The sequence below is a fragment of the Canis aureus genome, chromosome 28 (genome assembly GCF_053574225.1).
Source record: "Canis aureus isolate CA01 chromosome 28, VMU_Caureus_v.1.0, whole genome shotgun sequence".
NCBI classification, from domain to species: Eukaryota; Metazoa; Chordata; class Mammalia; order Carnivora; family Canidae; genus Canis; species Canis aureus.
Genome location: NC_135638.1, coordinates 39917880 through 39944554, shown reverse-complemented (window position 1 = coordinate 39944554; position 26675 = coordinate 39917880).

Genomic DNA, 26675 nt, shown 5'->3' with positions numbered 1-26675 from the left:
CTGAGGAAATATTTACCTCAGTTCTTTTATCTAGTACTTTTGTCTGGTTTAAAAATAATTAAAAGGCATATTAAAGACAATAAAAGTAAAATGAACAACAACAACAAAAAACACAGTTTGATGAGATACAGCAATTATCAAACAGGACTCCAAAATGTCAGGGATGTTTGAGTTACTAGAGTGGTACTTTAAAACACCTATGGTTAAAATACTGAGGTCTTTAGTGGAAAAAGTGGACAACATGCAAGAACAGATGTATAATATAAGCAGATGGATAATATAACAGGAAATGCTAAAAGTAAAATACACTAACAGAAATGAAGAGTACCATTGATGGGCTTATCAATATTTTGAACACAACTAAAGAAAAAAATAGCAAGTTTGACAAAATGTCAACACAAACTTTCAAAAGTGAAATGCAAATAGAGAAAAGAATGTCAAAGGCAAATTAGAATATGCAAGAATAGTGAGAGCATTACAAAAGGCAAAGCATATACATAATTATAAATCAGAATCGTAGAAAAAGAAAAAGGAAAAGAAGAAACATTTGAAACAATAATAATTGAGAATTCCTAAAATTAATGATAGCAAGCCAAAATACCAGGAAGCTCAGAGAACATCATAAACACACACAGAGAACACATAAACACACACACACAACACAAAGTACATCTATTATAAATATTCCAACTACAGGAAAGGGAAAAAAAGAAAAAGAGAAAAGCTTGAAAGATGTCAGGGTGAGGGGGGGACCCTTTTACCTATACAGGAGAAAGATAAAAATTACATCAGACTTCTCTTCGGAAACCACACAAGCAAGAAGACAGTGGAATGAAATATTTAAAGTGCTAAAAGAAGAAAATATTAACCTAGAATTTTATCCAGTGAAATTATCTTTGAAAAGTGAAGGAGGAATAAAAACAAAAGTAAAGAGAAAATATAAATAACTATAATCAGAAATGAATATGGATCATTGACACAGATCTTGCAGAAATGAAAAGGATTGTAAAAGAATATTATGAACAGGGGTGCCTGGGTGGTACAGTCAGGTAGGCATTCAATTTTTGGTTTCAGCTCTAGGTCATGATCTCAGGGTCATGGGATAGAGCCCCACATTGGGCTTTGTACTCAGTGCAGTCTGCTTTAGATTCTCTTCACCTCTCCCTTTGCCTTTCCCTCTGCTCATTCTCTTTCTCTCTCTCTCTTTATCTAAAATAAATAAATAAATCTTAAAAAAGAATATTATGAATAATGGTTTACCAACAAATGAGATATCTTATGTGAAATGGACATAATAATAGAAACACACAATTACCTAAACTAATCGAAAAGAAATAGAAATTCTTAACACAACTCTAATGAGAAAAGTGTTTGAATCATTAGACACATCTAGGACCAGGAGGCTTCATTGGTGAATTTATCAAGCATCAAAAGAATTGGCATTAACCTTCCCCAAACTTTAAAAAAAAAAAAAAAAAAAGAAGTAGCAACAGCATAGAGTTTATATCCCAACTCATTCTATGAGGCTAGCATCACACTGATAACAAACAAGATAAAAACATCACAAGAAAAAAAATTACAGGCCAATATCTTTGGTGAATATAAATGCAAAAATCCTGGACAACAAACTAGTAAACCAAATCTATCAGAATATTAAGAGGACTATATCAATGATCAAATAAAATTTTATTACATTTACATTACAATCAATGAAAAAGTGGTTCAAAATTAAAAAAAAAGAAAAATCAATGAAATATACTATCTTGATAGAACATGGGGGGAAAACACATGATTATCTTAGTTGACTCAATAAAGCCATTTGATAAAATCCAACACCTTTTTATAGTAAACATTGTCAGAAAACTACCGATTAAAGAAAACTTCCTTAACATGATAAAGGGAATTTACCAAAAAATAAAAATAAAACATAAACACCCACAAACCTGACATCAATTCAATAGTGAAATATTGAAAGCTTTCTCCCTAAGGCCAGGAAAAAGATAAAGTTGCCTGATTCCCCCATTACTTTTCAATATTATACTTGATGTCTTAGCCAGGATATTTTTAAAGAAGAAAAAAAATAGAGGTTGGAAAAAAGAACTTCTAAGTTGACATGAAATATATTTTTGTATATATTTTTTTAAAACATGAGAAAGCTACTAGAGCTAATAAATTCAGTAAAGTTGCATGTAGAAGATCAAGATATATTAAATTTCAATGAGTTTCTATACATCAACAAAGAGAAATCAGGAAAGTAAACGAAGAAAACGTTTCCATTTATAATATCATTCAAAAGAATAAAATACCAAGGAATAAATTTAATCAAAGAAAATAATAAAATACCAAGGAATAAATTTAATCAAAGAAATGAAAGGCTTGTACTCTGGAAACTACAAAGAATTGCTGAGACAAATTAAATAAGACATAAATAAATATAACTCCAACTGAGTCTATAGATAGGAAGATTTAATAAGATGGCCATACTACCCAACACAATGTAGATATTGAGCTGCCATGTAGAATCCTTAGAAAGAACCATACATGATATCTGAAAATTGTTAGTTTTCTTTTATAGAAGAAAAAAATTCCAAAGGATCTTTTCAAAGATAACATGCCACAGATCCTTTTGTTGTTGTTGTTCTCTGTGATGAGGATTAATTGCTGTTTTTTCAAACATATAAATGACTTGTTAATCTTCAAATTCTTTCCTTTTACAAATGGAATGAGCTGTAAAACAAACAAAATTCTTAAGTAAAAATTTAGAGAAAAAATTTTTCCAAAGTTCCAACAGACTTCTTTTTTTTTTTTTTTAAGAAATAGAAAGGCTTACTGTCAAATTTATATATAATTGCCAAAAACTCCAAATACTCAAGTCAACCTTGAAAAAGAACAAAGGGGAGAACTTACATTTTCCAATTCAAAACAATACAAAACTGTAGTAATTAAAATATGGTACTAGTATAAGACTGAACACATCAATCAGTGGAATAAAATTGAAAAATCCAGAAATAAACTCACATGTCAATGGCGAATTGTCAAGTCCATTCAAATGGGATAAAAGGTTTTCTTGAGTAGATGACACATAGATGACTGGGTTTCCACATGCCAGAGAATGAAGTTGGATCCCTATCTTACACCATACACAAAATTGTCATATTGGATCTGTGACCTAAATATAAGATTTAAATCTTATATATATTACTCAACTCATGGAATAAAATATAGGTTACACCTTCATGATCCTGGATTTGGCAGTAGATTCTTAGATATGACACCTAAAGCACAAATATCAAAGGTAAAAATAGATAACTTCATCAAAATGGAAACTTCTGTGCATCAAGTGACACTATTAAGAATGTAAAGGGCACCTGAGTGAGCTGGACATCTGACTCTTGGTTTCAGTTTGGGTCATGACCTAAGGGTCATGAGGTTGAGCCCTGCATCAGGCGTCATGCTCAGCATGGAGTCTGCTTAAAATTCTTTCCCTTTACTTCTGCCCCTACCGTAACTTGTTCTCAGTCTCTCTCTCTCTCTCAACTAAAAAACAAAAGTAATAAAAAAAAGAATGTGAAAGACAGCCAATGTCTGACAGAAAACACTTGCAAACTGTACATCTGATAAAGGATATCCACTACATATCAATCAACACAAAGGGATAAGCAATCCAATTTAAAAATGGGAAAATAACTTGAATTTATCTAAAGAAAATATGCAAATGGCCAAAATCACCTGAAAAGATGCTCAAAATCTTTAGTCATTAAGGAAATGCAAATCAAAATTATAATGAGATACTATTCTATACCTATGACCTATTTTTAAAAAATGGAAAATATCAGGTGTTGGTGAGAATGTGGAGAAACTGGAATCCTTAGATATTGCTGTTGGAAATGTAAAGTGATGCAAGACAATATGGAAAGCAGTTTGATGGTTCATGAAAGAGTTAAACATAGAATGACAACATATCCCACCAATTCCATTCCTAGAGATATACCTCCAAAAATTAAAAATAGGGGCTTGGGATGCCTGGGTGGCTCAGCGGTTGAGTGTCTGCCTTTGGCCCACAGAGTGATCCTGGAGTCCTGGGATCGAGTCCTGCATCAGGCGACCTGCAGAGAGCCTGCTTCTCCCTCTGCCTGTGTCTCTGCCTCTCTCTCTCTTTGTCTCTCATGAATAAATAAATAAAATCTTAAAAGAGAAACAGGGGCTCAAGTAATAACTGTACAGTGATGTCCCTTGCAGCATTATTCACAATAGCCAAAAGGTGGAAGCAATTCAAATGTTCACAACACAACCTTAAAAACATGATACTGAATGAAATAAGTCAGACATAGAAAGACAAATATTGTATGATTCCACTTATATGAAATATCTAGAATAGGCAAACTCACAGAGACAGAAAATAGATTAGATATTTCTAGGGGCTAAGGCAATGGGTACAAAATTTCTGTTTGGGTTACTGAAAGCTTTAGTAATGGTGGTCATACAACATCGTGAATGTCATTAGTGCCAAAAAGTATACATTTATGTATTGTTAAAATGGCAAATTTCATGTTTATATATATTTTAAAACAATAAAAAAACTTAGAAAGTCAGTAGATGGCAATAATGAGAAGTAACTTGGTGTGTTCAAAGGACAATAAGGCCAGTGCAAATGGAACATGATAATGATGCAAACAGTGGTAGGGACCAAGTTGGAGATGGAGCCAAGGACGAGGCCGTGAAGGATCTTGAGGCCAAGTCACAGGTCCTTATTTGGTTGTAAAGGCAATGGACAGTAATAAGAGAAAATATTTTAAGCGAGGGAAATCATAATCTGATATATGTTTTAAAGGGATCACTGTGCCAACTGGACAAAGGATACAATTGGGCAATGAGTGGAGAGAGTGACCAACAATAATGAAACAGATGTACACAAAATAGCATTATTCATAATAGCCCTAAAGTGGAAACAACTCAAATATCCATAAACAGATTAATAAATATTTAATATTTATTATTAGTTAATTTATTATAAATAATAATATGACTATTATAATTATTAATATATTATATAAGTCATATATTATTATTATATATATTTATTATTTATTTATTAACAGATTAATAAATATGTAGAAAGTGGTACATCCAGAAATGGAATATTATTCAGCCATAAAAATGGATTCTATAACATGAATTAACTTCATAGATAGTATGTTAAGAAAAAGAAGCCAGTTACAAAAGGCCATATACCATATGATTCCATTTATATGAAATATCCAGAATAGGTGAATCTATAGAAACAAAATAAATGGGTAGTTTCTAGTGACACATAGGTGGGAAGAAATGGGATGTGACTGCTAATAATTATGAGGTTACTTGGGAAATGATGAAAATATTCTGGAATTAGATAGTGGTAAAGGCTGCACAACTTTGTGAATGTTCTAAAAACCACTGAATCCTACACTTTAAAATGGTCAATATTATGGTGTGTGAACTATGTCTCAATTTTAAAAAGAGAGAGACAAAGTAGAGTGAAACCAAAGGAAAAAATAAAGAGAGATTTTCAACTGTACCCTCTTAATTTTCCTGGCACTTCTTTTACTACATATGTTTGAGTTATTTTTTATTGGTTTCTCTGAGAATTACAGTGAATACCTTAAATTATAATAATATATTCCACAGCAATACCAAATGCATTTTAATAATCTATACAAAATATATACAAACTTGGATCCTTTCTTCCTCTTTCCCTTCCTTCTCCTGTGAGCTTTCATACAAAATTGCATCTTTACACATCCATGCCTATCAAACTGAATTTGTAATTATTTTAGTGCAGTAGTATTTTAAATCACATGGGATAAAAGTAGTAACAAATAGGAAATGTATTTATATTGTCTTTTATATTCACCTTTATAATTACCTTTACTACTGTTATTCATTTCTTTGTTGGATTTGAGTGATTGTCTAGTATCCTAAAGAACTGAATTTCATCCCAAAGTATTCCCTTTTGTGTTTATTATAGGACAGGTATCCTTGTAAAAAAAATCCTCTCAGTTTTTATATATCTAGGAATGTCTAAATTTTCTTAACTTTTAAAGGATAATTTTGATGGCTATATACCTCCAAGTTGACTGTTGGTTTGTTGTTGTTTTGTTTTGTTTTGTTTTGTTTAGTATTTTGAATCTATCATCCCACTGTCCTCTCCCTTTCATGCTTTCTGATGAGAAATCAGCCATGAATATTACTGGGGATCTCTTGTATATGCTTCTCTTGTGCTACTTTAAAATTCCCTTTATCTTTGAGTTTTAACTGTTTGTTTATGATGTGTTTAGGCATGTGATTTTCTTTGAATTATACTAACTAGAATATGTTGAGCTCCTTGGAGGTGTAGCTTTTTTTCTAATCTAATTTTAGGAAGTTTTTGGCCTTTATTTCTTTAAATATTATTTCTTCCACCTTCTCCCTTTCCTCTATTTCTGGGACACCACTTTATGTGTCCATTGGTATGCTTGATGGTGTCTCACTGGTCTCTGAGGCTATCCTTATTTTACTTCATTTTTTTCTGTCTCTCAGACTTAAATGTTAATTAACCTATCTTCACATTCATTCTCAAATATTTTATGAGCTCTCCAGTGAATTTTTCAGTTTAATTATTGTACTTTCAACTCCAGAATTTATGTATGGCTGTTTCTTATAATTCTGTGTCTTTATTGATTTTTTTAAAGATTTTATTTATTTATTTATTTATTTATTTATTTATTTGAGAGAGAAAAGAGCATGAGCAGGAAGAGGGGCAGAGGGAGAAGGAGGGACACAGGCCAACTCCCATCAAGTGGGAAGCCAAACATTGGACTTGATCCCAGGACCCTGAGATCATGACCTGAACCAAAGTCAGATGCTTAACTGATAGCCACTCAGGCGCCCATTTATTGATGTCTCCTATTTGGTGAAACATCACTGTGGTGTTTTACTTTAATTCTTTACTTTTGTTCTTTGAACAATTTTCAAATAGCTGATTAAAGTCTTTGTCTAGTAAGCCTAACATTTGGGACTTCCTCAGGGACAATTTCTATTCATTTTTTCCCTATGTATGAGCCATATTTTGTTGTTCTTTGCATGTCTCACTTTGGGAGCTTGGAAAGTGTATTTTAGTAATATAATGTGTCTGTTTTTGTGCCAGTACCATACTATTTCTATTACTCCAGCTTTGTAGTATATCTTGAGATCTGGGGTTCTAATACCCACAGTTCTGTTCTTTCTCAAGATTGCTTTGGCTATCATAGCACTGTTGGTGGAAATGCAGATTGGTGTAGCTACTGAGGAAACAGTGTGGAGATGCATCAAAAAACTAAAAATAGAATTACCATAGATCCAATAATTTCACTACTTCAGGTAGATACCCCAGATACTGATGTGTAGATACTGGGTATCTACCTGAAGAAGATGAAAACATGAATTCAAAAAGGTATATGCATCCCTATGCTTTTTCACAGCATAGTTTTCAATAGTCAAGATTTGGAAGCAAGTGAAATGTCCATCAATAGATGAATGGATTTAAAAAAGTATTTCGCACACACACACACTCATACACACACACACGAATATTACTCAGCTGTAAAAAAGAATGAGATCTTGGGTTTTCTTGGACCTTATTTGGACTTAATCTGAGAATTATCTCTGCCCAATGGTATGCAGCCCCTGACATCTCTGCTTATTATTTTATTTTTTATTCTGAATTGTAGCGCTCAGCTTGATAGTCAATGATTAGTCAGTGGTTATGGAAAAAACACCTCAAATGCATGACGTTTCTACTTTCTATTGGTCTGTATGTAGATTGGGAAGCACATTCGATGTTCTAGAAGGTTGCAAGTCTGTCCCAGCTTTTCCTTTCCACTAGATCCTTTCAGGACTTCCTTGAATCGATTATAGCATTTCAAACAGCCAAGAGTATATTGGGTGCTTGTATCCCTCAGATCTATCCTTCCAAATACGTAACTTCCTGATCAGTAAGGGATTTGTAGAGAGCATAACTATTTCTTCTATGATTTTCTATTGGTGTATGCTCTTCAGAAATATTTTCCTATCAAGATTTCTATCATTAATGACAATGACAATGGGCATTAGTTTCTGTTCTCTGCTCCAACTCAAACTAGTATCTTCTGCCAGCAAAGCTAGTTGTTTTCATGGCCAGCATCCTGTTAACATTTTTTTAGAGAGGGATAATGATAGACTCAGTTGGGATGGGGCAGAGGAAGACAGAGAATCTTAAGCAAGCTCTATGCCCAGCATGGATCCTGATACAGGGCTTGATCTCAAAACCCTAAGGTGACCTGAGCCAGAATCAAAAGTCAGATATTTAACCAACTGAGCTACCCAGGCATCCCATCCTGTTGTCATTTCTGAGTGAGTTGAGCTGGGCAGTGGTGGGAAGGTTGCGAGAAGCCCCAGACAAAGACACAGAGACTCATATCAAACTTCAGTAATTTCTTATGAATAAATGTTTTTCTATATGTTGTTTATCTTTGGTCAATTTCTGGAACCCTGATGATATAAAGGAGTTTTTGACAATTTTGTTTATTTAGTGTCATAGTTTGTTTTTTGCGGGAGGGAGTAATGATTTCCTACTTCTTTACTCCATCATGGTTGGAAGTGCCTTCCACCCCTCTCCTCTCCAACAGTCTGGTTGATTTCTATTTGTCCTTCAGTGCCATCTTCTCTGAGTTGCTTTCTTGACACCTATGCAACCTAGAAGAAATGCCCTTTCTTCCTGTTTCTGTGGTATCCTACATGTTGCTTTAACATTTAACAGTTTATATTAAAAAATCCTATTGACATACTTGTCTCTAAAACGAACTGTAAACTCCTTGAGGGCAAGAACTGTATCTTATTTCTCTCTTTGACACTATTGTTATGCATAGTGCCTTGCATTAAATATGGGCTCTATAAATGTCTAGAAAATTTTTGTTAGGATTAGTATGATAAAACCTTTTTGTTCTTATGTGTATGCTATTTCTGCAACTAGACTGGAAATTATTGCAGGTAAAAAACAAATTTTCATTCTTTTTCTTTCTTTTTTTCACAGAAATTTGTAAGGTGCTGCATGGAATTGGTGTTCAAATACCAACATTTTATTTATTTATTTGTTAAAGATTGTATTGATTCATGAGAGACACCGAGAGAGAGGCAGGGACATAGGCAGAAGGAGAGTAGGCTCCTGGTGGGGAACCTGATGTGAGACTCGATCCCAGGACCCCGGGATCACGACCTGAACTGAAGGCAGACATTCAACCACTGAACCACCCAGGAGCCCGCCAAATACCACCATTTTAAATGAAGATTTGCTGAACTATTTGTTTAATTCCAAAAAGCCATGAGGTTTCTCAACATCTTGCCTTTATATATTAATTAATTTATGACTCTGTGCCTGGATCAACTATACCTACTGTCCTTGACTGATTAACTTGTCATCTGTGAAGTCTCAAAGATCAGAGGATATAGGAATCATTTTCTAGTTCATTCCTGCTTCATTATTCAGCTAGACTGTATCTCTGTTATAGTACTTTTCACACTCTATCAAAATTTTTTCTTACTTCATGCCCAGGAAGTAAATTTGCTTATGTCTTCAGTATCACACACAATGACTAATAAAGAGTAAGCATTAAGAAAAGTCTTGAAATAAATGAATTACAGTATATTCAACTAAAAGCTTATGAAATATTTAATTTTTTTAAATTTTTTTTATTTATTTATGATAGTCACACACACACAGAGAGAGAGAGAGAGAGAGGCAGAGACACAGGCAGAGGAAGAAGCAGGCTCCATGCACCGGGAGCCCGACGTGGGATTCAATCCTGGGTCTCCAGGATCGCGCCCTGGGCCAAAGGCAGGCGCCAAACTGCTGCGCCACCCAGGGATCCCGAAATATTTAAAATATTAATAAACTCACCTGAACTCAATCTCTTAAGGCATAAACAGTTCTTATATTTTATTTCCTTTTGATAGAACAGTAGTTTGGGTTGTTAGAATCAAGTTTTTTTAATTGACTCAGATTACTTTTCATTTTCATGTCTGGTGAATTTATTAACAACTGTATCTATTATCTGCCCAAATGCTCTAATTCAGTTTTCCTCAATAATGCAAAAACAGAAAAAACATGTTTATGTGCAGATTGTACATAATTTTAGCAATTACAGATCTATTATCCTGCCAGAAAATTATTACTTTTCAACTGTTTTGTATATATGTGATCGACATCAATTTATATTATAGAATTCCAATTCAAGAGATGGCATATCAAATGCTTGTTAAATAACAAACTAGCAATCTTCAGAATAAAAGTAGAGCAAGTTAAAATCTGTAATTTGATATTGCCATTAATATAATATAAATTCTTGAGAGAATGTTATTCTCTGGAGAGTGTAATAGGAAAAGAATTATAAGAAGGAGAATATGGTCATTTTTACCTTTTGCCCTGCTGAGAGCCTGAGCTGTGAGATTCTACTGCATAGGTTTAAGTAATGACTCTTCATTTCCTAGTTACAGGATCTTGGGCAGGTCACTAATTTTTTCCTTTCCGAACCTCAGTTTTGGCTTCAGTAAAAAGGGAATACTAGAAGCTAAGGAAGAGTCTGGCATTCACAAACACCATCAGATGTTAGCTCTTATTACCATAATTACTATTATCATTATGGTCATCCTTGTGGGCAAGCAGCAATGAAAGAATGTTTCACATCAGGAAAAGTTACAAAATTTCAGGTAATGTATGCCTTGGAAAATGATTCTTATACATCACAGAAGTAGATTGCCTCTTTCTAAGTTAAATAAATTCAGGTATTGTCAATCCAATAAAGGTACTGATCATAATGTTAAGGAGAATAAACACACATCTGAAAAGCAATAAATGTCTCAATTCACTGAATTTAAATGCCAGTTAAATTACTACACAGTGTACCTTTTATCAAAAGACATTCTGCCTAAAAGATAATTAAAAATCTTTAAATGTAGATGAAGTGTTTCTCCTTCCCTAAGCAATAGCACTATAATAACTTGCATATCAGAAATAGCATAAAGACAAACATGGTAAGCTCTTATGCTTCAAAAGTCTGAAATCTTGCAATAGTTTAAACATTGTTTCTCTCTCCTCCCTCTCATCTTCCTTCCCTCCTTCCCTCTCTCTTTCCTTCAAGGTAATCCATTCCCTAGCAAGTATTGTGCTTAGAGTAAACAGATGGGATCAGAGAACTATCAGGTTCTCAAGTCCACGTATAACCTGCAGGACTAGTGAGCTTCCTTCCACAGCATGCTACTGGGCATCACAGGATACCCAAGCTCTGACAACCTGTTACCTGAGTCATGGGAAGCACTTTTATTTACTTATTTATTTTTTAATAATAAATTTATTTTTTATTGGTGTTCAATTTGCCAACATACAGAATAACACCCAGTGCTCATCCCGTCAAGTGCCCCCCTCAGTGCCCGTCATCCATTCACCCCCACCCCCCGCCCTCCTCCCCTTCCACCACCCCTAGTTCGTTTCCCAGAGTTAGGAGTCTTCATGTTCTGTCTCCCTTTCTGATATTTCCTACCCATTTCTTCTCCCTTCCCTTCTATTCCCTTTCACTATTATTTATATTCCCCAAATGAATGAGAACATATAATGTTTGTCCTTCTCCGATTGACTCATTTCACTCAGCACTTCTGAAAAACAGTATTGAAGCTGCTTGGCCTTTTAAGTGCCCCACTGTTATTCTCAGCAATGCCTTTTTTAATGGAGATTTTTATACAGACAATGGAAACACAGTGAAAGACAAAAATCTATTTCTTCCAAAGCTGTTTAGAAAAGAGCTTCAGTTTGGCAGGTGTGTGAGAGGTGGGGGGTGGGGGTGGGGAATCATAATGGCTATTTTTTTTTTTCCTCTAGAAGTTATTGGTCTAAACATAACCAAAAAGAAAAGGGAGAAATGATGTGTTTATATTATATTTCTGCCTATTTACACTTGGAAAAGTTGCCTACTTCCTATATTCTAAATAAATTACTGGGCATTTGGTGGCCATTCTTTAGGACACAGGCTTTCTCCTCCCCCCTCCCCCCCCCCCCCCCCCCCCGAGTGATGAGGTCTAGCCCTACATTGGGCTACGTGGTCCGCGGGGAGTCTCTTGGAGATGCTCTCCTTCTGTGCACGTCTTCCTTCTCTAAAAAATTAATCAATTAAAAAAAGAGAAGAAACATTGTTAAATAAATATGCTGATATGAACATTCATTTTGAATAAAAAAGATAATTTTTTAAAGATTTTTATTTATTTATTCAAGAGAGAGAGAGAGGTGGGGAGCACAGACACAGGCAGAGGGAGAAGCAGGCCCCATGCAGGGAGCCTGACATGGACTCGATTCCGGGTCTCCAGGATCAGGCCCTGGGCTGAAGGTGGCGCTAAACCGCTGAGCCACCTGGGCTGCCCTAAAAAAAGATAACTTGGACTGGAACTCATGAAAATGAAAAACTAGAAGTAATAAAAGTAGTTTTCCTTTCTCTCCTAAATTTATGTAAAGGCACAAGAGAATAAGTTTATTATACAAGGTTGGTGTAGACAGAAGATGTAAATGTTAATGAAAATTAGGTAGCATTTTATAGAAGGAAATCAAATAGAGAAAAAGGGGTTATCTTTTTTTTAGGAATCAAATAAGTTGTCCTATTTTGTTTTGCATATTCTATTGTGGTAAAAGGGGCATAAGATATAATTTACCATTTTAACCATTTCTAAATATACAATTCAGTGGCATGGGCCCCATTCACATTGTGCAGCCATCAGCATCAATCACCTCCAGAACATTTTCTTCCTCCCCACTGAAACTCTGTACCCATTAGAAACTAACTCCCACACCTCCTCCCCACCACTCCACCCCTAAGAATGTGACTATTCCAGGTACCTCATAAAATAAATAAGGTTTGGGGGGGGTGTTATTTATTATTTATTTATTTATTTATTTATTTATTTATTTATTTATTTATTTTAGAGAGAGAGTGTGTGTGCACAAGTGGAATGAGGAGCAGAGGGCGAAGAAGAGAGAGGAAAAACAGACTCTCTGCTGAGCACTGAGCACTGAGCCCAATTCAGGGCCTGATATCACAACCCTGAGATCATGACCTGAGCTGAAATCAAAAGCTGGACATTTAACTGATGAAGCCACCCATGCACCCCAGGAAATAAGGCTTTATTACATCGTTTTATGAAGATATTTTCCTGGATAAGATTACTTTATTATGATAACAGGATTTCCTATTTACCTGGGGACCATATTGAAGAGAAGAGAATAAGGCTTTTATTTTAAAAGGCAAATGAAAAATATAAGTTATACCTACCTAATGGCCATTAAAAATGAAAATTAAAAAACCAAATAATTACAACAAAATTAGTTCTACCCTGTTGCAGGGAAAGCAGAATTCTCCAGTTCTACATGGAGAATTTTCTTTTTCTTTTTTTTTTTTTACGATGATATGTTTCTTTTATTTTTTTAATAAATTTATTTTTTATAGGTGTTCAACTTACCAAAATACAGAATAACACCCAGTTATTAAAGACAATAAAAGTAAAATGAACAACAACAACAAAAAACACAGTTTGATGAGATACAGCAATTATCAAACAGGACTCCAAAATGTCAGGGATGTTTGAGTTACTAGAGTGGTACTTTAAAACACCTATGGTTAAAATACTGAGGTCTTTAGTGGAAAAAGTGGACAACATGCAAGAACAGATGTATAATATAAGCAGATGGATAATATAACAGGAAATGCTAAAAGTAAAATACACTAACAGAAATGAAGAGTACCATTGATGGGCTTATCAATATTTTGAACACAACTAAAGAAAAAAATAGCAAGTTTGACAAAATGTCAACACAAACTTTCAAAAGTGAAATGCAAATAGAGAAAAGAATGTCAAAGGCAAATTAGAATATGCAAGAATAGTGAGAGCATTACAAAAGGCAAAGCATATACATAATTATAAATCAGAATCGTAGAAAAAGAAAAAGGAAAAGAAGAAACATTTGAAACAATAATAATTGAGAATTCCTAAAATTAATGATAGCAAGCCAAAATACCAGGAAGCTCAGAGAACATCATAAACACACACAGAGAACACATAAACACACACACACAACACAAAGTACATCTATTATAAATATTCCAACTACAGGAAAGGGAAAAAAAGAAAAAGAGAAAAGCTTGAAAGATGTCAGGGTGAGGGGGGGACCCTTTTACCTATACAGGAGAAAGATAAAAATTACATCAGACTTCTCTTCGGAAACCACACAAGCAAGAAGACAGTGGAATGAAATATTTAAAGTGCTAAAAGAAGAAAATATTAACCTAGAATTTTATCCAGTGAAATTATCTTTGAAAAGTGAAGGAGGAATAAAAACAAAAGTAAAGAGAAAATATAAATAACTATAATCAGAAATGAATATGGATCATTGACACAGATCTTGCAGAAATGAAAAGGATTGTAAAAGAATATTATGAACAGGGGTGCCTGGGTGGTACAGTCAGGTAGGCATTCAATTTTTGGTTTCAGCTCTAGGTCATGATCTCAGGGTCATGGGATAGAGCCCCACATTGGGCTTTGTACTCAGTGCAGTCTGCTTTAGATTCTCTTCACCTCTCCCTTTGCCTTTCCCTCTGCTCATTCTCTTTCTCTCTCTCTCTTTATCTAAAATAAATAAATAAATCTTAAAAAAGAATATTATGAATAATGGTTTACCAACAAATGAGATATCTTATGTGAAATGGACATAATAATAGAAACACACAATTACCTAAACTAATCGAAAAGAAATAGAAATTCTTAACACAACTCTAATGAGAAAAGTGTTTGAATCATTAGACACATCTAGGACCAGGAGGCTTCATTGGTGAATTTATCAAGCATCAAAAGAATTGGCATTAACCTTCCCCAAACTTTAAAAAAAAAAAAAAAAAAAGAAGTAGCAACAGCATAGAGTTTATATCCCAACTCATTCTATGAGGCTAGCATCACACTGATAACAAACAAGATAAAAACATCACAAGAAAAAAAATTACAGGCCAATATCTTTGGTGAATATAAATGCAAAAATCCTGGACAACAAACTAGTAAACCAAATCTATCAGAATATTAAGAGGACTATATCAATGATCAAATAAAATTTTATTACATTTACATTACAATCAATGAAAAAGTGGTTCAAAATTAAAAAAAAAGAAAAATCAATGAAATATACTATCTTGATAGAACATGGGGGGAAAACACATGATTATCTTAGTTGACTCAATAAAGCCATTTGATAAAATCCAACACCTTTTTATAGTAAACATTGTCAGAAAACTACCGATTAAAGAAAACTTCCTTAACATGATAAAGGGAATTTACCAAAAAATAAAAATAAAACATAAACACCCACAAACCTGACATCAATTCAATAGTGAAATATTGAAAGCTTTCTCCCTAAGGCCAGGAAAAAGATAAAGTTGCCTGATTCCCCCATTACTTTTCAATATTATACTTGATGTCTTAGCCAGGATATTTTTAAAGAAGAAAAAAAATAGAGGTTGGAAAAAAGAACTTCTAAGTTGACATGAAATATATTTTTGTATATATTTTTTTAAAACATGAGAAAGCTACTAGAGCTAATAAATTCAGTAAAGTTGCATGTAGAAGATCAAGATATATTAAATTTCAATGAGTTTCTATACATCAACAAAGAGAAATCAGGAAAGTAAACGAAGAAAACGTTTCCATTTATAATATCATTCAAAAGAATAAAATACCAAGGAATAAATTTAATCAAAGAAAATAATAAAATACCAAGGAATAAATTTAATCAAAGAAATGAAAGGCTTGTACTCTGGAAACTACAAAGAATTGCTGAGACAAATTAAATAAGACATAAATAAATATAACTCCAACTGAGTCTATAGATAGGAAGATTTAATAAGATGGCCATACTACCCAACACAATGTAGATATTGAGCTGCCATGTAGAATCCTTAGAAAGAACCATACATGATATCTGAAAATTGTTAGTTTTCTTTTATAGAAGAAAAAAATTCCAAAGGATCTTTTCAAAGATAACATGCCACAGATCCTTTTGTTGTTGTTGTTCTCTGTGATGAGGATTAATTGCTGTTTTTTCAAACATATAAATGACTTGTTAATCTTCAAATTCTTTCCTTTTACAAATGGAATGAGCTGTAAAACAAACAAAATTCTTAAGTAAAAATTTAGAGAAAAAATTTTTCCAAAGTTCCAACAGACTTCTTTTTTTTTTTTTTTAAGAAATAGAAAGGCTTACTGTCAAATTTATATATAATTGCCAAAAACTCCAAATACTCAAGTCAACCTTGAAAAAGAACAAAGGGGAGAACTTACATTTTCCAATTCAAAACAATACAAAACTGTAGTAATTAAAATATGGTACTAGTATAAGACTGAACACATCAATCAGTGGAATAAAATTGAAAAATCCAGAAATAAACTCACATGTCAATGGCGAATTGTCAAGTCCATTCAAATGGGATAAAAGGTTTTCTTGAGTAGATGACACATAGATGACTGGGTTTCCACATGCCAGAGAATGAAGTTGGATCCCTATCTTACACCATACACAAAATTGTCATATTGGATCTGTGACCTAAATATAAGATTTAAATCTTATATATATTACTCAACTCATGGAATAAAATATAGGTTACACCTTCATGATCCTGGATTTGGCAGTAGATTCTTAGATATGACACCTAAAGCACAAATATCAAAGGTAAAAATAGATAACTTCATCAAAATGGAAACTTCTGTGCATCAAGTGACACTATTAAGAATGTAAAGGGCACCTGAGTGAGCTGGACATCTGACTCTTGGTTTCAGTTTGGGTCATGACCTAAGGGTCATGAGGTTGAGCCCTGCATCAGGCGTCATGCTCAGCATGGAGTCTGCTTAAAATTCTTTCCCTTTACTTCTGCCCCTACCGTAACTTGTTCTCAGTCTCTCTCTCTCTCTCAACTAAAAAACAAAAGTAATAAAAAAAAGAATGTGAAAGACAGCCAATGTCTGACAGAAAACACTTGCAAACTGTACATCTGATAAAGGATATCCACTACATATCAATCAACACAAAGGGATAAGCAATCCAATTTAAAAATGGGAAAATAACTTGAATTTATCTAAAGAAAATATGCAAATGGCCAAAATCACCTGAAAAGATGCTCAAAATCTTTAGTCATTAAGGAAATGCAAATCAAAATTATAATGAGATACTATTCTATACCTATGACCTATTTTTAAAAAATGGAAAATATCAGGTGTTGGTGAGAATGTGGAGAAACTGGAATCCTTAGATATTGCTGTTGGAAATGTAAAGTGATGCAAGACAATATGGAAAGCAGTTTGATGGTTCATGAAAGAGTTAAACATAGAATGACAACATATCCCACCAATTCCATTCCTAGAGATATACCTCCAAAAATTAAAAATAGGGGCTTGGGATGCCTGGGTGGCTCAGCGGTTGAGTGTCTGCCTTTGGCCCACAGAGTGATCCTGGAGTCCTGGGATCGAGTCCTGCATCAGGCGACCTGCAGAGAGCCTGCTTCTCCCTCTGCCTGTGTCTCTGCCTCTCTCTCTCTTTGTCTCTCATGAATAAATAAATAAAATCTTAAAAGAGAAACAGGGGCTCAAGTAATAACTGTACAGTGATGTCCCTTGCAGCATTATTCACAATAGCCAAAAGGTGGAAGCAATTCAAATGTTCACAACACAACCTTAAAAACATGATACTGAATGAAATAAGTCAGACATAGAAAGACAAATATTGTATGATTCCACTTATATGAAATATCTAGAATAGGCAAACTCACAGAGACAGAAAATAGATTAGATATTTCTAGGGGCTAAGGCAATGGGTACAAAATTTCTGTTTGGGTTACTGAAAGCTTTAGTAATGGTGGTCATACAACATCGTGAATGTCATTAGTGCCAAAAAGTATACATTTATGTATTGTTAAAATGGCAAATTTCATGTTTATATATATTTTAAAACAATAAAAAAACTTAGAAAGTCAGTAGATGGCAATAATGAGAAGTAACTTGGTGTGTTCAAAGGACAATAAGGCCAGTGCAAATGGAACATGATAATGATGCAAACAGTGGTAGGGACCAAGTTGGAGATGGAGCCAAGGACGAGGCCGTGAAGGATCTTGAGGCCAAGTCACAGGTCCTTATTTGGTTGTAAAGGCAATGGACAGTAATAAGAGAAAATATTTTAAGCGAGGGAAATCATAATCTGATATATGTTTTAAAGGGATCACTGTGCCAACTGGACAAAGGATACAATTGGGCAATGAGTGGAGAGAGTGACCAACAATAATGAAACAGATGTACACAAAATAGCATTATTCATAATAGCCCTAAAGTGGAAACAACTCAAATATCCATAAACAGATTAATAAATATTTAATATTTATTATTAGTTAATTTATTATAAATAATAATATGACTATTATAATTATTAATATATTATATAAGTCATATATTATTATTATATATATTTATTATTTATTTATTAACAGATTAATAAATATGTAGAAAGTGGTACATCCAGAAATGGAATATTATTCAGCCATAAAAATGGATTCTATAACATGAATTAACTTCATAGATAGTATGTTAAGAAAAAGAAGCCAGTTACAAAAGGCCATATACCATATGATTCCATTTATATGAAATATCCAGAATAGGTGAATCTATAGAAACAAAATAAATGGGTAGTTTCTAGTGACACATAGGTGGGAAGAAATGGGATGTGACTGCTAATAATTATGAGGTTACTTGGGAAATGATGAAAATATTCTGGAATTAGATAGTGGTAAAGGCTGCACAACTTTGTGAATGTTCTAAAAACCACTGAATCCTACACTTTAAAATGGTCAATATTATGGTGTGTGAACTATGTCTCAATTTTAAAAAGAGAGAGACAAAGTAGAGTGAAACCAAAGGAAAAAATAAAGAGAGATTTTCAACTGTACCCTCTTAATTTTCCTGGCACTTCTTTTACTACATATGTTTGAGTTATTTTTTATTGGTTTCTCTGAGAATTACAGTGAATACCTTAAATTATAATAATATATTCCACAGCAATACCAAATGCATTTTAATAATCTATACAAAATATATACAAACTTGGATCCTTTCTTCCTCTTTCCCTTCCTTCTCCTGTGAGCTTTCATACAAAATTGCATCTTTACACATCCATGCCTATCAAACTGAATTTGTAATTATTTTAGTGCAGTAGTATTTTAAATCACATGGGATAAAAGTAGTAACAAATAGGAAATGTATTTATATTGTCTTTTATATTCACCTTTATAATTACCTTTACTACTGTTATTCATTTCTTTGTTGGATTTGAGTGATTGTCTAGTATCCTAAAGAACTGAATTTCATCCCAAAGTATTCCCTTTTGTGTTTATTATAGGACAGGTATCCTTGTAAAAAAAATCCTCTCAGTTTTTATATATCTAGGAATGTCTAAATTTTCTTAACTTTTAAAGGATAATTTTGATGGCTATATACCTCCAAGTTGACTGTTGGTTTGTTGTTGTTTTGTTTTGTTTTGTTTTGTTTAGTATTTTGAATCTATCATCCCACTGTCCTCTCCCTTTCATGCTTTCTGATGAGAAATCAGCCATGAATATTACTGGGGATCTCTTGTATATGCTTCTCTTGTGCTACTTTAAAATTCCCTTTATCTTTGAGTTTTAACTGTTTGTTTATGATGTGTTTAGGCATGTGATTTTCTTTGAATTATACTAACTAGAATATGTTGAGCTCCTTGGAGGTGTAGCTTTTTTTCTAATCTAATTTTAGGAAGTTTTTGGCCTTTATTTCTTTAAATATTATTTCTTCCACCTTCTCCCTTTCCTCTATTTCTGGGACACCACTTTATGTGTCCATTGGTATGCTTGATGGTGTCTCACTGGTCTCTGAGGCTATCCTTATTTTACTTCATTTTTTTCTGTCTCTCAGACTTAAATGTTAATTAACCTATCTTCACATTCATTCTCAAATATTTTATGAGCTCTCCAGTGAATTTTTCAGTTTAATTATTGTACTTTCAACTCCAGAATTTATGTATGGCTGTTTCTTATAATTCTGTGTCTTTATTGATTTTTTTAAAGATTTTATTTATTTATTTATTTATTTATTTATTTATTTGAGAGAGAAAAGAGCATGAGCAGGAAGAGGGGCAGAGGGAGAAGGAGGGACACAGGCCAACTCCCATCAAGTGGGAAGCCAAACATTGGACTTGATCCCAGGACCCTGAGATCATGACCTGAACCAAAGTCAGATGCTTAACTGATAGCCACTCAGGCGCCCATTTATTGATGTCTCCTATTTGGTGAAACATCACTGTGGTGTTTTACTTTAATTCTTTACTTTTGTTCTTTGAACAATTTTCAAATAGCTGATTAAAGTCTTTGTCTAGTAAGCCTAACATTTGGGACTTCCTCAGGGACAATTTCTATTCATTTTTTCCCTATGTATGAGCCATATTTTGTTGTTCTTTGCATGTCTCACTTTGGGAGCTTGGAAAGTGTATTTTAGTAATATAATGTGTCTGTTTTTGTGCCAGTACCATACTATTTCTATTACTCCAGCTTTGTAGTATATCTTGAGATCTGGGGTTCTAATACCCACAGTTCTGTTCTTTCTCAAGATTGCTTTGGCTATCATAGCACTGTTGGTGGAAATGCAGATTGGTGTAGCTACTGAGGAAACAGTGTGGAGATGCATCAAAAAACTAAAAATAGAATTACCATAGATCCAATAATTTCACTACTTCAGGTAGATACCCCAGATACTGATGTGTAGATACTGGGTATCTACCTGAAGAAGATGAAAACATGAATTCAAAAAGGTATATGCATCCCTATGCTTTTTCACAGCATAGTTTTCAATAGTCAAGATTTGGAAGCAAGTGAAATGTCCATCAATAGATGAATGGATTTAAAAAAGTATTTCGCACACACACACACTCATACACACACACACGAATATTACTCAGCTGTAAAAAAGAATGAGATCTTGGGTTTTCTTGGACCTTATTTGGACTTAATCTGAGAATTATCTCTGCCCAATGGTATGCAGCCCCTGACATCTCTGCTTATTATTTTATTTTTTATTCTGAATTGTAGCGCTCAGCTTGATAGTCAATGATTAGTCAGTGGTTATGGAAAAAACACCTCAAATGCATGACGTTTCTACTTTCTATTGGTCTGTATGTAGATTGGGAAGCACATTCGATGTTCTAGAAGGTTGCAAGTCTGTCCCAGCTTTTCCTTTCCACTAGATCCTTTCAGGACTTCCTTGAATCGATTATAGCATTTCAAACAGCCAAGAGTATATTGGGTGCTTGTATCCCTCAGATCTATCCTTCCAAATACGTAACTTCCTGATCAGTAAGGGATTTGTAGAGAGCATAACTATTTCTTCTATGATTTTCTATTGGTGTATGCTCTTCAGAAATATTTTCCTATCAAGATTTCTATCATTAATGACAATGACAATGGGCATTAGTTTCTGTTCTCTGCTCCAACTCAAACTAGTATCTTCTGCCAGCAAAGCTAGTTGTTTTCATGGCCAGCATCCTGTTAACATTTTTTTAGAGAGGGATAATGATAGACTCAGTTGGGATGGGGCAGAGGAAGACAGAGAATCTTAAGCAAGCTCTATGCCCAGCATGGATCCTGATACAGGGCTTGATCTCAAAACCCTAAGGTGACCTGAGCCAGAATCAAAAGTCAGATATTTAACCAACTGAGCTACCCAGGCATCCCATCCTGTTGTCATTTCTGAGTGAGTTGAGCTGGGCAGTGGTGGGAAGGTTGCGAGAAGCCCCAGACAAAGACACAGAGACTCATATCAAACTTCAGTAATTTCTTATGAATAAATGTTTTTCTATATGTTGTTTATCTTTGGTCAATTTCTGGAACCCTGATGATATAAAGGAGTTTTTGACAATTTTGTTTATTTAGTGTCATAGTTTGTTTTTTGCGGGAGGGAGTAATGATTTCCTACTTCTTTACTCCATCATGGTTGGAAGTGCCTTCCACCCCTCTCCTCTCCAACAGTCTGGTTGATTTCTATTTGTCCTTCAGTGCCATCTTCTCTGAGTTGCTTTCTTGACACCTATGCAACCTAGAAGAAATGCCCTTTCTTCCTGTTTCTGTGGTATCCTACATGTTGCTTTAACATTTAACAGTTTATATTAAAAAATCCTATTGACATACTTGTCTCTAAAACGAACTGTAAACTCCTTGAGGGCAAGAACTGTATCTTATTTCTCTCTTTGACACTATTGTTATGCATAGTGCCTTGCATTAAATATGGGCTCTATAAATGTCTAGAAAATTTTTGTTAGGATTAGTATGATAAAACCTTTTTGTTCTTATGTGTATGCTATTTCTGCAACTAGACTGGAAATTATTGCAGGTAAAAAACAAATTTTCATTCTTTTTCTTTCTTTTTTTCACAGAAATTTGTAAGGTGCTGCATGGAATTGGTGTTCAAATACCAACATTTTATTTATTTATTTGTTAAAGATTGTATTGATTCATGAGAGACACCGAGAGAGAGGCAGGGACATAGGCAGAAGGAGAGTAGGCTCCTGGTGGGGAACCTGATGTGAGACTCGATCCCAGGACCCCGGGATCACGACCTGAACTGAAGGCAGACATTCAACCACTGAACCACCCAGGAGCCCGCCAAATACCACCATTTTAAATGAAGATTTGCTGAACTATTTGTTTAATTCCAAAAAGCCATGAGGTTTCTCAACATCTTGCCTTTATATATTAATTAATTTATGACTCTGTGCCTGGATCAACTATACCTACTGTCCTTGACTGATTAACTTGTCATCTGTGAAGTCTCAAAGATCAGAGGATATAGGAATCATTTTCTAGTTCATTCCTGCTTCATTATTCAGCTAGACTGTATCTCTGTTATAGTACTTTTCACACTCTATCAAAATTTTTTCTTACTTCATGCCCAGGAAGTAAATTTGCTTATGTCTTCAGTATCACACACAATGACTAATAAAGAGTAAGCATTAAGAAAAGTCTTGAAATAAATGAATTACAGTATATTCAACTAAAAGCTTATGAAATATTTAATTTTTTTAAATTTTTTTTATTTATTTATGATAGTCACACACACACAGAGAGAGAGAGAGAGAGAGGCAGAGACACAGGCAGAGGAAGAAGCAGGCTCCATGCACCGGGAGCCCGACGTGGGATTCAATCCTGGGTCTCCAGGATCGCGCCCTGGGCCAAAGGCAGGCGCCAAACTGCTGCGCCACCCAGGGATCCCGAAATATTTAAAATATTAATAAACTCACCTGAACTCAATCTCTTAAGGCATAAACAGTTCTTATATTTTATTTCCTTTTGATAGAACAGTAGTTTGGGTTGTTAGAATCAAGTTTTTTTAATTGACTCAGATTACTTTTCATTTTCATGTCTGGTGAATTTATTAACAACTGTATCTATTATCTGCCCAAATGCTCTAATTCAGTTTTCCTCAATAATGCAAAAACAGAAAAAACATGTTTATGTGCAGATTGTACATAATTTTAGCAATTACAGATCTATTATCCTGCCAGAAAATTATTACTTTTCAACTGTTTTGTATATATGTGATCGACATCAATTTATATTATAGAATTCCAATTCAAGAGATGGCATATCAAATGCTTGTTAAATAACAAACTAGCAATCTTCAGAATAAAAGTAGAGCAAGTTAAAATCTGTAATTTGATATTGCCATTAATATAATATAAATTCTTGAGAGAATGTTATTCTCTGGAGAGTGTAATAGGAAAAGAATTATAAGAAGGAGAATATGGTCATTTTTACCTTTTGCCCTGCTGAGAGCCTGAGCTGTGAGATTCTACTGCATAGGTTTAAGTAATGACTCTTCATTTCCTAGTTACAGGATCTTGGGCAGGTCACTAATTTTTTCCTTTCCGAACCTCAGTTTTGGCTTCAGTAAAAAGGGAATACTAGAAGCTAAGGAAGAGTCTGGCATTCACAAACACCATCAGATGTTAGCTCTTATTACCATAATTACTATTATCATTATGGTCATCCTTGTGGGCAAGCAGCAATGAAAGAATGTTTCACATCAGGAAAAGTTACAAAATTTCAGGTAATGTATGCCTTGGAAAATGATTCTTATACATCACAGAAGTAGATTGCCTCTTTCTAAGTTAAATAAATTCAGGTATTGTCAATCCAATAAAGGTACTGATCATAATGTTAAGGAGAATAAACACACATCTGAAAAGCAATAAATGTCTCAATTCACTGAATTTAAATGCCAGTTAAATTACTACACAGTGTACCTTTTATCAAAAGACATTCTGCCTAAAAGATAATTAAAAATCTTTAAATGTAGATGAAGTGTTTCTCCTTCCCTAAGCAATAGCACTATAATAACTTGCATATCAGAAATAGCATAAAGACAAACATGGTAAGCTCTTATGCTTCAAAAGTCTGAAATCTTGCAATAGTTTAAACATTGTTTCTCTCTCCTCCCTCTCATCTTCCTTCCCTCCTTCCCTCTCTCTTTCCTTCAAGGTAATCCATTCCCTAGCAAGTATTGTGCTTAGAGTAAACAGATGGGATCAGAGAACTATCAGGTTCTCAAGTCCACGTATAACCTGCAGGACTAGTGAGCTTCCTTCCACAGCATGCTACTGGGCATCACAGGATACCCAAGCTCTGACAACCTGTTACCTGAGTCATGGGAAGCACTTTTATTTACTTATTTATTTTTTAATAATAAATTTATTTTTTATTGGTGTTCAATTTGCCAACATACAGAATAACACCCAGTGCTCATCCCGTCAAGTGCCCCCCTCAGTGCCCGTCATCCATTCACCCCCACCCCCCGCCCTCCTCCCCTTCCACCACCCCTAGTTCGTTTCCCAGAGTTAGGAGTCTTCATGTTCTGTCTCCCTTTCTGATATTTCCTACCCATTTCTTCTCCCTTCCCTTCTATTCCCTTTCACTATTATTTATATTCCCCAAATGAATGAGAACATATAATGTTTGTCCTTCTCCGATTGACTCATTTCACTCAGCACTTCTGAAAAACAGTATTGAAGCTGCTTGGCCTTTTAAGTGCCCCACTGTTATTCTCAGCAATGCCTTTTTTAATGGAGATTTTTATACAGACAATGGAAACACAGTGAAAGACAAAAATCTATTTCTTCCAAAGCTGTTTAGAAAAGAGCTTCAGTTTGGCAGGTGTGTGAGAGGTGGGGGGTGGGGGTGGGGAATCATAATGGCTATTTTTTTTTTTCCTCTAGAAGTTATTGGTCTAAACATAACCAAAAAGAAAAGGGAGAAATGATGTGTTTATATTATATTTCTGCCTATTTACACTTGGAAAAGTTGCCTACTTCCTATATTCTAAATAAATTACTGGGCATTTGGTGGCCATTCTTTAGGACACAGGCTTTCTCCTCCCCCCTCCCCCCCCCCCCCCCCCCCCGAGTGATGAGGTCTAGCCCTACATTGGGCTACGTGGTCCGCGGGGAGTCTCTTGGAGATGCTCTCCTTCTGTGCACGTCTTCCTTCTCTAAAAAATTAATCAATTAAAAAAAGAGAAGAAACATTGTTAAATAAATATGCTGATATGAACATTCATTTTGAATAAAAAAGATAATTTTTTAAAGATTTTTATTTATTTATTCAAGAGAGAGAGAGAGGTGGGGAGCACAGACACAGGCAGAGGGAGAAGCAGGCCCCATGCAGGGAGCCTGACATGGACTCGATTCCGGGTCTCCAGGATCAGGCCCTGGGCTGAAGGTGGCGCTAAACCGCTGAGCCACCTGGGCTGCCCTAAAAAAAGATAACTTGGACTGGAACTCATGAAAATGAAAAACTAGAAGTAATAAAAGTAGTTTTCCTTTCTCTCCTAAATTTATGTAAAGGCACAAGAGAATAAGTTTATTATACAAGGTTGGTGTAGACAGAAGATGTAAATGTTAATGAAAATTAGGTAGCATTTTATAGAAGGAAATCAAATAGAGAAAAAGGGGTTATCTTTTTTTTAGGAATCAAATAAGTTGTCCTATTTTGTTTTGCATATTCTATTGTGGTAAAAGGGGCATAAGATATAATTTACCATTTTAACCATTTCTAAATATACAATTCAGTGGCATGGGCCCCATTCACATTGTGCAGCCATCAGCATCAATCACCTCCAGAACATTTTCTTCCTCCCCACTGAAACTCTGTACCCATTAGAAACTAACTCCCACACCTCCTCCCCACCACTCCACCCCTAAGAATGTGACTATTCCAGGTACCTCATAAAATAAATAAGGTTTGGGGGGGGTGTTATTTATTATTTATTTATTTATTTATTTATTTATTTATTTATTTATTTATTTATTTTAGAGAGAGAGTGTGTGTGCACAAGTGGAATGAGGAGCAGAGGGCGAAGAAGAGAGAGGAAAAACAGACTCTCTGCTGAGCACTGAGCACTGAGCCCAATTCAGGGCCTGATATCACAACCCTGAGATCATGACCTGAGCTGAAATCAAAAGCTGGACATTTAACTGATGAAGCCACCCATGCACCCCAGGAAATAAG